Source organism: Odontomachus brunneus, unplaced genomic scaffold, assembly GCF_010583005.1.
Source record: "Odontomachus brunneus isolate Ranch 3 - 2012 unplaced genomic scaffold, Obru_v1 Obru_scaffold_010, whole genome shotgun sequence".
Classification (NCBI taxonomy): domain Eukaryota; kingdom Metazoa; phylum Arthropoda; class Insecta; order Hymenoptera; family Formicidae; genus Odontomachus; species Odontomachus brunneus.
Window position 1 is genome coordinate 1,125,437 of NW_022639460.1, and position 18,314 is coordinate 1,143,750.

At 37.9% G+C, this 18,314-nt stretch overlaps 2 protein-coding genes across 16 annotated transcripts in view; one reads left to right on the plus strand and one right to left on the minus strand.

The window, feature by feature from the left end:
* Nucleotides 1-18,314, plus strand: part of LOC116840622 (alpha-2B adrenergic receptor) — a 268,703-nt gene that overhangs the window by 169,318 nt on the left and 81,071 nt on the right. The window lies entirely within an intron of this gene.
* LOC116840624 (facilitated trehalose transporter Tret1-like) overlaps nt 1-18,314 on the minus strand; it is a 310,767-nt gene that overhangs the window by 138,352 nt on the left and 154,101 nt on the right. For 10 of the 14 annotated variants that reach the window (XM_032807554.1, XM_032807555.1, XM_032807544.1 and 7 more), the window contains one exon: nt 15,567-15,999. The exons of 3 other annotated variants lie outside the window; for them this stretch is intronic. The gene's annotated coding sequence lies outside the window, so the exon portion shown is untranslated. Of the gene's footprint in view, nt 1-15,566; nt 16,002-18,314 lie in introns of those variants that run through there. One more of the 14 variants, XM_032807550.1, reaches the window with a different exon arrangement.

The following is an 18,314-nucleotide window of genomic DNA, read 5'->3' on the forward strand; positions in this document are numbered from 1 at the left end:
CTCTCTCTCTCTCTCTCTCTCTCTCTCTCTCTCTCTCTCTCTCTCTCTCTCTCTCTAGCCCGTTTTTTTTCGCTTCCTTCTTTAGAGTACACTCACACGCGGAACTCTCGATAAACTACTCCGTTATGTAACACCATCCAGTGTGTGTGTGCGCGCGCGCACACATATACATACAAAGGCATACACACAAGCACGCAGCATACACAGACACGCAGCCCGTAGCCAGGCCGTGGCGAATTTTCTGCCTGCTATTTTCCGGCTTATCGCGACGGTCAACTTCATTTATTAAACGGACAACATCGGCGGCCCCCTTTATCGTTTCGCATATTCCTTGGTTACGCGGCGCCCCGGGGCGATTAATTTTTCTTTACACTGTTCGCGTCGCCGCGACCGTCCCGCCCGGAACGAACCGCGCTTTAAGCACGGCCGAACCGAGTATCTTATTAGACCGAGTGTCTGATACGAGCCTCGGGTCGTTTGCATGTTTTAATGAATTTATCCGCGAACCGGCCGGGAGAACGACAATAGCGAGTTCAACGCGCTTGGGACTCGGCAAGAAAGAACAGACAGAAAAGAAAGTGTTGTCGCCGGAGTGAGAAGTCACCCTCGGCTCAGAAACTCGGGGAAATTATTCTTGTCTTAGCGCTTCGAGAATTTCGAAACGATTCGGGGGATAGATTGATAATCAAATAGACTTTCGCGATTATCACGACGTGAGACAATCGAGAGGACGAAAAAAGCTCACAGTTTTTTTTTTTTGCATTATATTTATAATTTATCAAGTAAATTGTTTCAAGTATCTCCTAAGTTTATACATCGGTAAATTTGTCATAAATGCATAAACATCAAAGAGAACAGTCAAGTTTCGCCTAATTTTCGGGCAGCCTCGATGACAATTTTTTTTTTTGCATACAACTGTAATTCACGTTAATGGATCCTGCTCTAGATTAAATAAAAAATTCGATTTACTTATTAGAGTCGAATCAACTTTATCTTCTATAAAGTTTTAAGTTATAAATATTTTATTGAAGTGAATAATATTAGAGAAAATACATTCTTGTTTTGATTATATTATAATAAATTTACTTTGATTATATTTGATTATATTATAGTTTTGATTATATTATAATATAGTTTTTTGATTATATTATAATAGCTTTTTAAAAAAAATTTATGATGAGCATATTTGAAGACTGTTATCTAGTAAAGCTGCTGTCAAATTTATTAGTAAAGTTGCTGTCAAATTTACATACATTTGCCCATCTGTGTAGGTAGATAGATAAATATATACAAAAAAAAGTTTTATTGATTTGACCAAATTTCTAGTGAAATATGGACAAACCAGACATGCTGCTTGAAACTACCAGAATTTCTAGTTTATACGTCACCCGAAATCTGGTTAATTTGACTGAACATTTTTTCCGTGTAGGCAAGTTTATTACGCGCTCTGAGAAAATTCCTCAAATTCGTGACAGAGCAACGGTAAACAACAAGATGAAGCAAACAATATTTACATGAAGCAATAGAAAAAAATGAGTGTATAAGTCTGAGCGAAATGGACAGAGATATACAGTGAGATATCGCTGTATCCCCCGCGATTACACTAAAAATACGTCGTTTTTACACCGTTGTATTACCATAATATATAAATAACAGAGCCTTGTAAAAGTACGATAACAACGGATAGTTTTTCAGGGAGCACGTTGAAAAAACATATAGAATTTATTTTCGACGACGTAATAAATATTTCCGCCCGGGGAATAAAAAATTGATTGGTTCGCAAAGCACATTTCGATTCATTGCGTATACATACGGTGCGATGTAAAATTTGGCTCGCAGATTCTATTTCGTGATATGAGAATAAAACGAAATTCCCCCCGTGAGTGAACCCGCGTACCCGAGTGCATAAGTTTCTGTTACGCTTGACGTACACACGTGCGCGCATGTTGCGCGAATTACGCGCGCGAATTAACAGTCCTGAAATTAGTGCGAAGTAAACGCGGCCGCGGAGAAAGGTCCGCGGATTGTTCGGGAAATTCAATCGAACTTTCGACGGGTGCGCGAGATCGTTTCGCGAAAAATTGAAACGTTTCCAGCGTTTACCAGCGTTTCTCCAAAAGGGGAAATTGTGTGCGCAAATGTTGTATCGTTTGCAAAATAAATGCCAATTGTACACGGTGTCCCAGATTCGCCTCCATAACGTTCGCGGGAACGGATAAAAGCGAACATAGAAGTCTCGTATCGTTTTTGCGATATTTGCAATAAATCTCGAAATATTAATTAAAAAAGATTAGTGAATGATTACACGTGCGATATGGTAAATGAACTGTAATGGCATCAAACTGTCATCAGGTCAAACTGAACAATAATAAAGTCCTCTATCATTTTGCAAACGACCATATAGATTTTTAGATATTAATTGAGGAAATTTGTGCAATTATGTAACAATATTCTTTCATTAACTAGAAGTCTACATGTTTATTTGCAAAATGATAGAAGACTTTTTTGTTCAGTTTGACCTAATATACAAGCATATAACAACACACGTAGCCACTAGAACTCATCTATCATATCGCGCGTGATCATTCAGCAATCTTCTTCAATCAATATCTCGACTGTATTACGAATATCGCAAAACGGTGTTTTATGTTCACCTCAATCTGTTCTGCGTTCCCACGAACGTCATGATATGAGTTTTGGATATACAGGATGTCCGGTAACTAATCGAGCAACCGCCATGTACGGGTAGAACGAATCAAAATAATATCAAAATAATATAAAAGTTATATACCATTTTGAAATTTTCTCAATATTTATTCCGTAATTAATTAAAATGTATAAACGAATGAGTTCACGAAAAGCGGTAGGATAGACTCTGTGCGTAAAAGAAATGGCTTACCTCTTAGCAACGATGAGTAAACAGCTGATGTCGAAGTGGAGTAACAAGCGACACGTATATATTACTCCGCCTCGAAATCAGCTGTTTACTCATCGTTGCTAAGAGGTAAGCCATTTCTTTTACACACAGACTGTCCTACCGCTTTTCGTGAGCTCATTCGTTTATACATTTTAATTAATTATGGAATAAATATTGAGAAAATTTCAAAATGGTATATAACTTTCATGATTTTGACCCGTTCTACCCGTACACGGCGGTTGCTCGATCAGTTACCGGACACCCTGTATAAATAGGCGCTCTAGACATACAACCGCGGAAAGGGACAAGCATGTAATAATATTAGTAAATCCCACTGGTCATTTCCCATAATTAAATTATGTATTAACTAATTCTCTCTCTTTAAAATTTTGAAGAAATTAAAGTATACTTTTTAAATGATTTTGGGGTATATTTCGAAGGATACGAAAAATAAATAAAAGTCACGGACAAAGGATGGGCGACAAAGGTAGATGTGGCTCGGAAATAATTTACTATAGCCTGAGCTGTTTCCATAAACATCCGCTTTGTCTCTCACGCACGAATTCCCGCGAAACACTTGCAACGCGATACATGTTCACACTGCCAGCACGTGTATCACGTTCCGCGTGTTGCGATCATTTCCCAAATTACGTTGAGAATGATTGAGAAAGAGTAGAAAAAAGAAGCAGAGGAGAGAGAGAGAGAGAGAGAGAGAGAGAGAGAATGAGAAAGAGGTCCAGACAGTCACGTCCACCGACTTCGGACGACTGTGTCAGACGTAACTCGCAACACAGCCGCGGGCAAACGATACACACCACATGCGCGAAACAATGATTAAATAACGTTGTTCCCTCTAGCGCACGGCGCGACCAGAGATAGCAGGGGAAAGAGACGTGAACGGAGTTGCTGTCAAATTCGAGATCACGTTACGGGCGAAGTTGCGACCGCCCGGACCGTACGCTGGAAACATCCAACTGCAGTTAGTCCGCGGGACAAATTTGCCTCGGGGACCCGTACCTTCACGGATGAATTCGGCTTACCGTTTGTCGCGCCAGCGAAAGAGAACGAGAGAGAGAGAGAGAGAGAGAGAGAGAGAGAGAGAGAGCGCATGTGCTTCGACAAGGGTCATTTCGTCCTCGCTTGCTCGAGACGTGTCCCCGCCGCGAATCTTATGCATCGCGATGTCGTTATCGCGGTACCGCGGCTGCCTCTTCCACGACGATCGTGTGCTCGATCCCTCGATCTTCGGAGCACTCTCTGGGCAGCCGTTAAGACCAGTCGCACGAGAAAAGTGTGTAGCACGCGCAGATAAGAGAGAGGTGGAACTCTCCGTGGAATTAACTTTCGCGAAACGTTCGTTGAGAGAGATAGAAATAGAGAGAGAGAAAGAGAGAGAAGCGCACGTCTACCTTCCACCTGCAGATCGAGTATCGTTATCGCTTCTGTATTATCCGGCTGTTCCGTCAGGCGCCATTCAACGGGGACCATTTCATCCCGCGTCGTGAAGAGGCCAGCGACGTTATGTCCGCCGAACAATCGCCCCATAGTAAGATTAGCCGGGATATATATATATATAACTGGTAAGCCCTCTTAATATCGTAAAATCTCCGCACCGTGTCCTTTCGTGCGTATCTGATCGGTTTTGGCGACATCCGATGAGAATAAAGATTCGTCGAATTAGCATGGAGAAGACGCTTGACCCATTTACATCATCAGGAGATTCGAAGAACCTGTGCTCGCATCACAGAATTTCTTTCAGCGCAAGAAATGAATTAAATCGCTTACAAGTTGCTATAAATTTCTATCGACATAGCATCGACTACGCGAAAATATATTCACTTTTTTTTCGTGATGACAATAATAATAACAATAGCTTTATTTTGTATGAATATTACGAATAGCTTCCGTAACCTTTGTTATTATACTGATTTGTACTGTGTTAAACTATTACGAAATTTTTTGCAATCTTTTATCGTATTAACTTGTATTCCATTAAATTATTTTTATTTGCACCCAATATTTGTAATTTTATTCTTGTTGTTTTTATATACAGAGTGTCCCAGCTTGATTTAATTTGATTTAATTTGGTAAGGATTTATATTTTATTTAGATTTATATTTTGGAAAAAATACAGCAGTTTTAAAACTGCTGGGGTTAATTTAACCTCACATAGTTCATGGAGGGTTAATTAATGAAGATTGATGCATTTTTTATCACGCAAAATTGTGCAATAATCTTTTTAAATTAATAATTAAAAATCTGCGTGGTTATTTGCGAAATGGTAAAAGAATTTTGTGTTCAGTTTGACCTAATGTGCAAACACACGGCGGCAAACCACTGCAGTTTATCTATCATATCATACGTGATCATTCACAAATTTTCCACAATTAATATCACGATCTTTATTGCAATTTTCGCAAAACGGTATTAGACTTTTTTATTTATCTCAATCCGCTCTACATCCTGACGAGAGATTGTGAAATCGAGCTGAGATATACCCTGTATATTTTTTTTATATTGTAATAAATTGACAACTAAATTTTCATTACGCAATAATGGAAATTTTTGTTACATTAATACGGTAACAAATTCATTAAAATAAATTTCATAAAAGTTGCACATAAGATTTTTATGTTACATTTTCAATAACGTACTGTTTAGAGCGAATTTTGATAATTCTTAATTTAATAAACCTTTGATAAACCGTTACAACCTCTACAACCTTGCAATCTTTATAAATCGGCAAATAAAGTTACCGTCAAATTTATGTGTCTGTCCGAGTGAGAACGTTGAAAGAGCTCGTTCGGATAAACGCGATGAGGTCGCGATGCAAAAATACACTGCAATAGAAACAAAAGCTACGAGTAGTGTTCTCAGACTACCTCGAGTCACTTTCGAATTGCTCGCGCGAGCTCGCGAATGAGATCGGGATGATAGCGTCACGCGTCCCCGTCCGTGCAATTTTACGACGGTCATGAAAATGCGCGTGAAATATTTCCGCCGTACGCTGAAATTCCGGCACTCGAGAGCCGCGAGGATAATGAACGCGTCACACGTCCGCGGCTGACCGTCCCGCGTGCGGTTCCGTTTTCGCCCTTAGTTTTATTATCACCATGCGCAACGATGTCAAAGTGGAGAGCACCACTTGTTCCGTTCGAGGGCCATCGCGTATAGCAACGCGCTATAAGCGACCGGTGTGTGTGTGTGTATGTGTTTGTGTTTGCCTATGTACATACGTGTATGCGTGCACACGTATGTAGCACAGGATGAGGCAATAACTATTAACACCTTACATATTATCGAAATATGAGAGAGAATATACGGCAAATTTTATCTAACAGAAATTACACGGCGCTGAAGTGGCCGTCCGTGACGTTTTCCTTTTTCTAGATGAAACAGCTCCAAGATCTGAAAGCCACCTTGGTTCTTTTAGACGGAATATCAGGCTCTTTTATTTATTTTTTGATAGCGGAGCTACTGAGAGGAATACCACAACCTATGACAAAAGATGTTTCAAGACCATTGAAGCTTAATTACGACGCGAAAGACTTTATTAACGACTTAGGTGAAGATGAAAAGAGTTTGTGGGAAAAATTTGGAAAAAGTATGAGCAAAATTTTATATAAATGATTGAAAGCTCTAAGATGAAAAGTTAATAAAAAAGAAATATATATACAAGCACAAAACTAAAATATGTTTGACGTTTCACTGCATTGATGCATCAACTTTAAACGTGAACTTTATATTCCATAAATAAATTATCAAGTATTTTTTTTTAGTGTGCCATAAAATTTCTGTTAAATAAATTTCTCTCCAACACGGAGAGAATGTTTTAGTTTTTTTTTTCGATTTTATCGTATTTTCTAACTTTACAGGAATGAATTATGTCAGTAGAGTTTATCTTGCTCAGAAATATAGTAATTTTTTGATAGCACACGCTGAAAAAGAAATATCTTACTTCGACTGAAACTCTTTGTCTAAATAGAATAAACAATCGCTTTCGTGAAAAAGAGGAACGGTTTTAGGAAAGATATATTTTCTCACCGGAACGAAATTTTTTCTCAACGCGAAAATGCGAATATTAGTACACGTGAATGTGTTATTAGCACCTGTCGACTGGATATCTCTTCTCTTTCAGACATTTTTCCTGCCAGTGTAGACCTCGATTCCTACAGTAATAAATAGCGCACATGAAACGGAATATGAAACGGAATAATAAAGTTAAGGCAGAATGCCGATACACGTTCTTTCTCGCTTGCAGAATTCTATAGAAATTTTTACTACGAAATCCCCTCTCTGTGTACTCTCGTATTTCCAAGATATATTCAGGGCGGCGATAGTTACGGCCCGCGCCCTCGCCGCATCGCGTCGTATCGCATTGCATTGCATCGCATCGCACACGCGGTGCATATTTTGCATCGCGTGATTTCGCCCTGGAGAAATTCCGCGGCTGCGAAGGGATGTATGTAATTAATTCGGATTCGTTGAGCGCGTCGAATGAGAGCGAGAGAGCGCGAGTGCGCGCACTCGCGCAAAGTGTCCGATCGATTTCCCGCCGTTAATTCACTTTCGCGCCCGCTCCGCGCTCCCCGTGTTTATACGGCACAATTTTTCCCCGGACAATGGGCTCTCCTTCTCTCTTTCTCTTTTCCTCTCTCTCTTTTCCTCTCTCTCCCCCGTTATTCCGTTTCTCTTTCTCGTTCCTCGCGTTCTCGCTCTCGAGCTCGCCTTTTTCTCTCGGCGCGTAACCCGCGATCGCTTCGAATCGCACCGTCGCCGTCGAATGAAAGAAAGAAACGCCCGGAATCGAATTAGTCCACCGCTCGTTCGACGCACTTTCGCGCACAGCCACGTCCGAGCTGCTCGCGATCCAGCAATGTGTTTTCCATCGATTGACTCCGAGCGCTTTTCCATTACACGACCGCCCTAATGTGATTTATTCCGCCTGCTGCTGCAGGCTCCCGCCTCGCACCGATACACGTATACAGGATCTGAACGCTAAGCGCCCCATACATATAGATGAAGTTAAACTAAACTGAAAATTCATCTAGCATTCTGCAAACAACCGTGTAAAATTTGGGGTTATTAATCAAAGAAGACTGACGTGAACGATATCACGCGCGATGAGTGACTGTAGGGACGCCTGCTGTCGTGCGTTTGTAGATCAGATCAAACTGTGAACGAGAGAATCCTCTATCATTTTGCACGTAGATTTTTAATAATTGGTTAAAGAACATTGGTGCGTTATTGCGCGCCATCATCCACCCAGTCTTCTTTAACCCTTTTGGTACCGACCGAAAAAAATCTACCTAAACGGAAAAAAAAGATTTCCTAATATATGGACAACTAAAAATATTAACTGCAGGAGCAGATTTTCTTGCTTTCATAGTAAAAGTTATTTAGTTGTGACAGTTAAAAGATTAGTTAATATATAATAAATCTTTTAGCTATCACAACTAAATAACTTTTACCATAAAAACAAAAAAATTTGCTTCTGCAGTTAATATTTTTAGTTGTCCATATATTAGCAAATTTTTTTTTTCCGTGTAAGCGTAAAATATCGGATCAAATTGATGTAGTTTGATAGGGTTTGAGAAAAAAACTAATTCCAAGCTTTGCCTCTAGCGTATACGTAGTCTCGGCATGAATCATCGCGAAATATAACAGAAAGTTAAACCCATAAACAATTTTTTCAATTTTTCGCAAGTGTTACTAACAACGATATATCATTGTTCGGCACTATAAGGGTTAATCCTTTGAGCCATATATTTCTCGGTGAAGTTTTTTTAAATTTGTCGATTACGAATTTGAGATCAAAAAGTTAGTAAATTTTCAAAATTAGCAATCTCGTCTTTAATATTATTCAGAAACAATGACGACATTTCCTTGAGATTCGTGAAAAAGAGGTATTCGCGTTTTTTATAAGAAATTTGCAGCGAACATGCTATCAATATCTCAATAGTTTATAGTAGAAAATAGAGCCTACAGAAAACTTTGAAGAAAATCTATAAAATACTGTTAATTGTCCTTAATAAACTGTTAATGTTTTAATATCTAATAATTAGCCCTAAAATAATATCTATTTGAAAAAGTGCTTTTTCTTACTTTTATTTGCTTATAATAGTTTAACAATTAAATATTCTAATTATTTTTTCCTTATTTTTGTTTTCTTATGTTTATGTATATATGTACACGTAATGTGCATAACATTTTCGAATGAAATACATAGCAATTTCGATTACAATTTTGTGGTTTAAATTTTGTGGTTTTTTTGGTTTAAATTATAAAAATTTTGTTGTAATTTTTACTGTACAGTTTTTTTCTACATAAGTATATGTGTGCAGGCGTTGAAAACCATTCGACGAATTTGCCAGCGGCTCGCTCTGTCACTTAAAAAAATGGTTTTGCAGTTATAGCAAAAATTACCTAGATACAAGAAATTAACTAAACTGGACAAATGACTAGCAAATACTGCGATATCGCATATGTATTGTATTTAATCAATATAGATGACAGAGGCAGAATTTCTGTTTGTTTTCTATTTCTAATTGTTTTATTTCGTGAAGTTTTGCAAGAAAGTCTGTCTGTGATATCCATTTAGATTAAAGTCAATCACAGTTCTTGTCCAAAGTAACTGTGGTGGACAGGAAAGACTAACGACTAACGACGAGAGACAAACGAGTGTATAATTCTCTCACCCACCTAAAATTGCTTGCTGGTATTGCTAAAATACCGCTGCTATAAATTTTACATGCTGCAGACAATTTTCTAGATACAAAAAACAGCGATAAATTTTAACTGTGATATTTAGAATTCTATCTGGATCAGCAAAATATTTTTTTGAGTGATTCTACCGTAATTTTTTACCGATTTGATTAGTCGCTGCGACTGCGACGTGTCGTCCAATCGAGATGGTTTGTCTGAGAGATTTTTTTTCTAAGATTTCTATTTTGAGATACTCATAATTTGTGAGTTATCTGAGGTTAGACACTTCCGTTCATTTAAATCTGATTCTGTCGATTCGATCTGATCTGTCGATCGAACAGTAAAAGGAATTGTTGATATCAATATAAGCCAATGTTGGGCACTAATCGATTGAAATTCCTTTTAACTGTAATATTCGCAAGCTTATAATCAAAATTGACCGTTTGTCATATAAGTCGCGAATAATTTCATCGATTGGTGAAATTGCTAATCAAATTTTACTGTGATTTGTTGTACACTGATTAATAATTAATTTCACTAGCCAATTATATTATTCGTGATTACATTAATGACGCTTCATTAATTATTGATTTGCCGATTATTTCAGTCAAAGTTAATTTTAATCGATCGATGCCGTTCTCTTTCTCCAAAAGTGATGTAAGTAACAAACAACAGAATTTCAAAGTGAAATAATTAGATTTCAGTTGCTTCTAAGTTAGAAAAAATTTTGTCACACTTATGGGTTATTCTGTATATCCCACAAATAAATTTTCAAACCTTTTTTTCTCAATGTACCCGTAGCTAGTAATGGTTTCTCATAAATCTGAAGAGTTGATAAAGCAAATAATATATTCTAAATTTTATTCTTAAATATTAAGAATGTTTGTGAATGTAACCTTAGAACATAATTTGAAACGAGCTCAAAAGAATATAGAAAAATAGAGTAAAGCCTTTACGTAAGAGCCAGTCACGCATGTTTAATGCGAAGTTAAATTTTAAATTGAGGCAGAATAATAACGTTTGACAGTGTGTGTGTGTGTGTCAGGTGGCTCTTACATTAAAGTCTTACATTAGCTGTATGCTAACAAAAAGGCTTTTTACATATCTTGTTAATATAAAGAAAAGTTCTTTCCGTGTTTTCAATGTGTACTTAATAATTTTCTTAATATGTTAATAAGCCCGAAATATATTAGGATTATTTTTCGATTTTATCATATCATCTGTAGCAACTGTTTATTCTATTTAACAAAAGAATTCCAAACAAAGTACACATATTATTGGTACCCGCAGAATTAATACTTTTTATTTTTCAGATATTTTTTCTCTCAGTATATACTGAGTGTAAAAAATTTACTATGTTTCTGATAAACTCTACTAATACAGTTCATTCTTATATTGCTAGAAAATATGATAAAATCGAAAAGAATTTTGGCTTATATAATTGAGATCGTTTTCTTATATTTATAATTTCTGACGAAAAATCTGCACGCGTTTAACGAACTAGCTCTCTTCCCTCTCTCTCTCTCTCCCTCCTCCTCCCTCTCGCTCTTTCTCCGTCACCTCGTGGAGTTCCCGCGCATGTTTTACCGAATTTTCCGAGCAAACGACGCTGCTGCTGTATGATCAATTGGACAAACCGAGATGGCAGCTTTTGGTCATCGCTTATCTACTACGTACCCGAATTCGGTTTCTTGATCGAGACCCCAATTAATCGAGTCCAATTACAGCCAGTGCCCAGAGCTACGCTTAAGCGTCGCTCGGTTACCCTATCGATAACCCACGTGCGTCTCTGAATTAAGTTTCGAACGAAGATTAAAACGAAAGCTCGCTCCATCTCGTCGAACGCGACGCGCCAAGTAGAAAATTCGGCGGAACGATCTTTTATTCTCTGGAGAAAAAATACACTAGGCGCGCCTAAAGAAGAAAAAGACAGAACGAGACATCGAGCTTGTATGTTGAAATTTATATCGAATATAACTAGGCGGTCACTACCACGCCGCCGTCGCCGCCGCCGTGTTGCCGGTACAAAGTCCCGGGAATTCATTCATTTCATTGTTAAATGAAATGCCGTGCCGCTCAGCGCGGCATTTAAGCGAAGGGGGGTTTACGCGATATGAGGTGGAACGCAAGGTAAATAACGCAATATTAAATGCAAGATATTAATATCGCGCGGGCGCAGAAAGGCGCGTCGGTGACTTCCCCGGCGGAGAATGCAGTCGTTACGTTGTATTAGCGGGAAAATCGAAGTTTATAACGCCGTGTGAAACGAACGCGCTCGTATCAGGGCGCAATTGAAGCGGCTCCGGGCAGCGCGTAGATTCTCATATACCCGCGCAGAAAGTGTTGCGGCAATGCATTATTTACCGCACGTAATCGGCGGTCACCGTGAGATTGCACAGCGCGCGAAGGTCGCGGCCGAAAATGAAATTCGTCGCATTCTTCCGTGAAAATTAATAAGACCAACCGATTTTCTCGTTACGCGGATGAACGCAAAGATCCCTCAATTACACTGAGAAGAGAGACATGAAAATTTATTTGTGGGATATAAAGTTTATTCACAGAAATAAGTTTTACTTTGCAGAAGCGAACTTTATATATATATCCTACAAATAAATTTTCAGTTATTTTCTGTTAGTAAAATCCCCGGAATTCAGAATTTGAGGAAAAAGCATCACGATATTCCCGCGAAATGAAATATTTGTGAAGCTGAACTATCTGAACTGATGCAGTAAGTTAGAGTAAAGCAAATATATTTTGTTTCACTCTAACTTACTGCACCAGTCTGCACCGGGTCAGTTAAAAAGAACAGACCTAATGAACTAAAGAACAGACCTAATTTTTCACTAATGAATAAGGAAATAAGGATAGCCGTGCAATTCACGAATGTCCCGATTGCGTTAACTTCTTGAATCCTAATTCCTCAGAGCAAAATAATTCCGCAAAATGACATTTCTAAGAATTTTACATTTTTTTTAATTATTTCACAAATCGTTCGCAACAAGATCAGCATATAAATTTTACACTGCAAGTATTTTAAACTCTGTGGATTATACACACAGAAAAATACATATATACTGCATTCTAAAGTTACTGCGTTCAAAAGTTACTTGTTTCAAATATTTCATAAGTTTATATATCTGCGAATCTATCATAAGAGTTTATCATGAGTCCATCAAATTAATACAAAGTATATTCTGAATCTTAGTAAGTTTGATGCTTCAATCAAGAATATTAAATTGAAACACGAATCCGGCTTGCTTACTACATAGAGTTGACTTCTTCTTGATCAAATTTTATAACATTTAATCAAAATAAAATCATTCAACGGCCTTTGAGAAAGCATATACACCGATATTATAATGTAACAAATCAATTAATTTTCTAATATTCTTGTACACTGAGAAAAAGGTATTTGAAAATTTATTTTTGGAGTGTAAAGTTTATTTCACAGGGAAGTAAACTTCATATCTCAGACGTAAACTTTGTGACCCGTAAATAAATTCTCAAATATTTTTTCGCAGTGTAAAGAGAATAGTCTTCTTTTGAGTACATGATAATGAGCTCTTCTCAAGTTCGCGATGAGTGTAGTTTTAAAAAGAAATCGAACAAATATTCTTCTTGAAGATAACCATTACTTAAAAAAGAAAGAGCAAACTGACCGATCGTTTTCCTTAGCAGTGGATTAATATTGTTCTGTGTGTATACATGTGCCGAAGATCTCTGAAATGAACATCTCGCTGTAACGAGATAACGGATACAAAGGATTGATCAGTGGAATTTCGATTGTCGAATTGGACTCGCCGAGGAAGGCGATGCGTGTATGCGCATAATACAGTCGCGACACGCTTTTGCGTTCGTAAATGCGCTTTGTACCCGCTAGCGCGAATTCCACAGCTCTTGGGGCTTCGTGGCGCCCATGAGCGGAGGTAAATACACGTCGAGTGTATTATTACATGCCTTGCGAAGGTCCGAGCGCTCGGTAACGAGAAAAACCGATGTGGATTACAAGTCGATTAAGAGTAATGAGATGGGATTGAGCGATACCCGAAGGAGAGAGAGCAGCGGACTCGAATATCTCCTAATCACGCTCTGGGGAGAATCGAGGTGGCAGGGAGGGTGAGAGGGCGAGAGAAAAAGTGAGTGAGAGAGAGAGAGAGAGAGAGAAAACAACAAGTTCCGGTCTCATTAACGCTGAAGAGAAGGATTGGACCCGAGTCAAAATTTTGATTCTACATTGACCCTACAAATTTTATCACAAACTTGAAGAGTCAATAAAGAATCTCTAGATGTACAAGCTGTTGGCTTACCTTGATGCTGCAGATGGTTATTTACTGTCGTTTTCTCTAGAAGCTGAAGAAGTACGAAATGCCCGTGCAATAATTACTTAAAATTTAAACTTTTCTGCACTTGTTATTTTAATTATTTTGTAATTATTGAATATTCGGTATTTTGGTACAATTAGATCACCCTTAATTCGCGCGGACCGAAATAACTGCGATTCCACGAAGAAGATTCAGGATCCGATGTTCCACTCGATATTTTCGAACAAGACAACAAAATTTCGAGATGTGCGACGCGATCAGAGCTGATCCTTCGCTCCGCGGAGAAAATCCCGGAAAAATTCAGCGCCCGAATGCATCGAATGTACAAAACCAACACTGCCATTCGTCTATGTTTCTGTTCTTCCCTCCTGCCATCTATCTAATCCCTGTTACTAGATCTATCCTATGGTCAATATGTGAAGCTAAACACGTGCCAAGTGCCCGGGCAAGAGGCTTCCAACGAAAGAGTGAGAAATAGTGGATGTTAGAGAAATTATTGCAGCAACGCGTGTTCCACTCATACGTGAGACTCCTGGAGTCTTCAGAAAGATATCCTGCCACGAGCTGAAAAAACAGACTGCCACAATCTTGATAATTGCTTAATACTCCATCATAAATTATACGATAATTGACAATAAGCGAAATATGACGTTATTATACGTTAATATATCAGTTGGCAAATATACACACGCGATTGGCAGTTGGCGAAGTGTGGTTATATCACAAAGAAATTTTTATATAGATAAGCAAATGTTAAATTACTTAATAAGGATTAAAAGTGTGGGTAAATCGGTAAAAGAACAAAACGTCAATCTCATCTCTTCCTAATTTTTCTTTTTTCTTTTTTTTTATGGGAATTTGATGAGATTTGTAGCTCTTGAAAGAGCTGATGTGTCAAGCTGAAAAGACAAAAATAACAGTTATGTGACCAATAATGCTTTTTATCAATAGCGATTTAATTTTAGTTTTGGCACAATAACAAAGGCCAAAGAAAAGCAAAAAAAGGCGTTGGTTGATACCAACAAGATTGAATTCGCGACTAGAGAAGCATTATTAGACTTGAAAATCAGCACTTGCGAGATTTATATTATATTATAAGGCCGCTATTCATAGCTGTGAATTATTTAGAAGCTTTGTATGAAAGCATGATTAATTATAAGTTCGTATTTGTTATTCAATTATTTAGACATACATTTTTTGCATGAAGTGATGAAACAAGTGCAGATCAATCAGAAATCAAAATGAAGCTATAATTATGCACTGAGAGAAAAAATGGTTGGTATAACGTTAAAGTTATTTTTGGCTATATTTTTTGGTGATTCTAATACGAAAATGATAGTAGTAACAGGTATATAAGATTATTATCTCTAACATCATTTAACATTAACTAACATCATAAAATTTAACAATAAAATGGTTTTTCTGACAATAATTTATAATTATTATTTCTCTACGTGATTATAATTACAAATGCGAAACATATTTCTCTCAGTGTTTGTTGAATAATGACAATCCATGAATGTCGGCCTAAATTTCGACTCGGGTATTTCTTTATTCGCGGTAAATTCGTCAAATGTCTGTTAAAGACGGAAACTTCCTGTATAATAAATGATTCGACATACCTTGAAAAATATATGAAGTATCACTGCCCGGCGCTTTGCATCCTCTGTCATGGCTTCTCGACCCAACACTGATCCTGACTGCTCCGTCGACACTGACACTTACACTCGCGCACGACACGATTCGATCGAAGACACGTGTTTAATAACGCGATGCCGTGGATAGACTGATTAAGTATATCAAAATACCGACGACATAATTCAATCACCCGGGAGGAACAATAGATAACGCACTGACACACGTAGTCCGTTGTGTGCGTGTTGCTCGCTGGCCCGAAACTGAATGGGAACATCCGGCGAAGTCGCGAGGCACGCGGGTAAATTTGACCGCCTTGAAGGACTCGAATGTTGTGTGGGGAAACAATAGGTAACACACTGACACACGTAGTCTGGTAGTATGCGTGTCGCTCGTCGGCTCGGGACTGAATAGAAGCATCTGGAAAAATCCGCGAAACACAAAAATGAATTTGACTACAGAACTTTTGTATCAGGCGAATGTCAGAATTGACAGCATCTAACAGAGCAATTTATATTCGAAATATCAACTTTGAAATTTTTTATCGTTTTCATCATATATTGAGCAATGCTCCAGTTCATTCTCGCACATATTTTTACCGTGTAAGAGTAAACTTCTAATTCTGTGCAGTCAGTATGACGTAAACTTTGCAGGCAGAAAATTGAACAGAAAATAGTCAATGTCGGTAAAGATTTCGATTTCAGTATCCCCTTAAGGGGATACCTGAAAGCTTTACCGGTGAAATTTGGTTGCACCGGAGTGTGATCACTCGGCACTCATTGATGACGACTGTTGGGATGGAAAAAGATGAGTTTGCATTTCTTGCGAATTGTTCAACTACTTTCTCGCGTCGCACACTTTCCTTGCTTAATCGAGCTTTTGCATTTCAGTGAAACATTGTAAGCGCCTAAGAAAAATTTCGAGAAACAGGGAGCGTCGAAAGAAACGAACAAAACGAGACGAGAAATTCCAGATTGTCTAGCATCGTTACGTTAACATAACGAGTAGCGCAAAGAGCATTCAAGGACGACATTGCTAAGCACTTTCGAGACTTTGGTCCATATTCTGAATCCTCTTTTATCGATAAAAGTGTCTTAAATATAGCTTCTCAGCCAATCAGGTGGCTCCTAAGCCTCTTTTAGAGGCACTTTTATAGATAAAAGAGGATTCAGAATATGGGCCTTTGAGTAGAATCCTAAATCTCGACTCGGAATGTGATGTGAGAACGTTCGCGAACTGTGGCGCGTCACGTTACGAGTCGCCCGAAAAAGCATGATTTTTAATTACGTGCCCGATTACGTAGAAAGCGCGATATTATCGATTTCTATTGGCACGCAATTTGCGCTTTGGAATTTGAATAGCGTATTCGAGAACTGGGCACTATCGATTACGATATAGAGTTCGTGAGGAAGATAGAGAGAATGTTGTATCTAGGCATATTTAAATTCTATCGACTCTTTTCTACTTATTTGCTATTGGATATCAGTACTACCATTGAGGGAAGCTCGATTCGCGAGTGTATCAGTATTTCGTAATATCCTTAAAGCCCATGTCATACTACGGATTGGAGATAGAGGATTGCGGATTGAAGATTGGAATTTGACCAATTTGAGCCAAGCAGGCCAAGACCAAAGTGCAAGTGACTGATTCGTCGAAATTTAATCTTTAATTCGCAATCCTTAATTTCCAATCTATACTATGACACGGGCTTCGCGCAGCAGTCGGTGGAATAGAAGACAGTGAATTAAGGAGATGCTGAAGTCGATGACGAACTTTCAAAATGCTGATGACAATTGTGATTAACGCAGTGACAATTGTGATTAACAGCCATGCTCTATCCTTTTCGTGGTTCTTGTATATATTAAATTAGATTTTACGCAAATGTGTGTCGTTTTACCATATTTAGTGGGAAACACCTAATCACGCCTATATAGAAATCTTTCTGCATATCTTCCCGGTATTTTTGAGCTTCCAAATTCAGATAAAGCAATGTCAATGTTTCTTAACATTTTTCTAAGCGGGACAAACTCGTGTTCAATATATACGTACAGAAAAATATATATTGTATTTCTGTTTTTTAAAGATCACTTTGTTATTACTCTTGTATGCTTAAGGGAATGCCATACCTGAAAGCTTTACCAGTAAAATTCGGCTACATTGAATTACAGGATGAAAGTGCGTGTAAAAATAAAGCGTTAGAGCGTTACTCAATATTTGACTAAAACAATACAAATATAATAAAAATTCATATCTTCATTTGGCAATTAGCTAAAATATTTGCCTGTTACGAATTTCTGTAGATTCTACATACCGAATATATATTTATGTTCAGGAGAAATCCAAACAACATTGCTGCGCTTTTGCAATTGAGTATAGAAGCTTAAAAATGCATGATTAGTTTACAGAAAGATCTCTTTATATGCATGGTTATGTTTCCCGTTAAATATGGTAAATCAAAACGCGGCACACTTTTACATATGATTGAAAAGGTTGATTGCGCATGCAGAGAAATATCATTCTATTGGCAAAAAAAATGTCACATTTTTAAATATGGTGTGCCAAGTCTTGGCACACCATATTCAAAAATATGCCATTTTTTTTGCAGTTCTGATACTCTCTTGAAAAGTTCTAGAGCTCTTTGCAACAATTTTCAATAGTTCCGGTCATTAAATACAAAAAAAAAGACTTTCAAAAAAAGGTGCGCTAAGTTCTCGCAGCGCACCTAATCAAAAAAA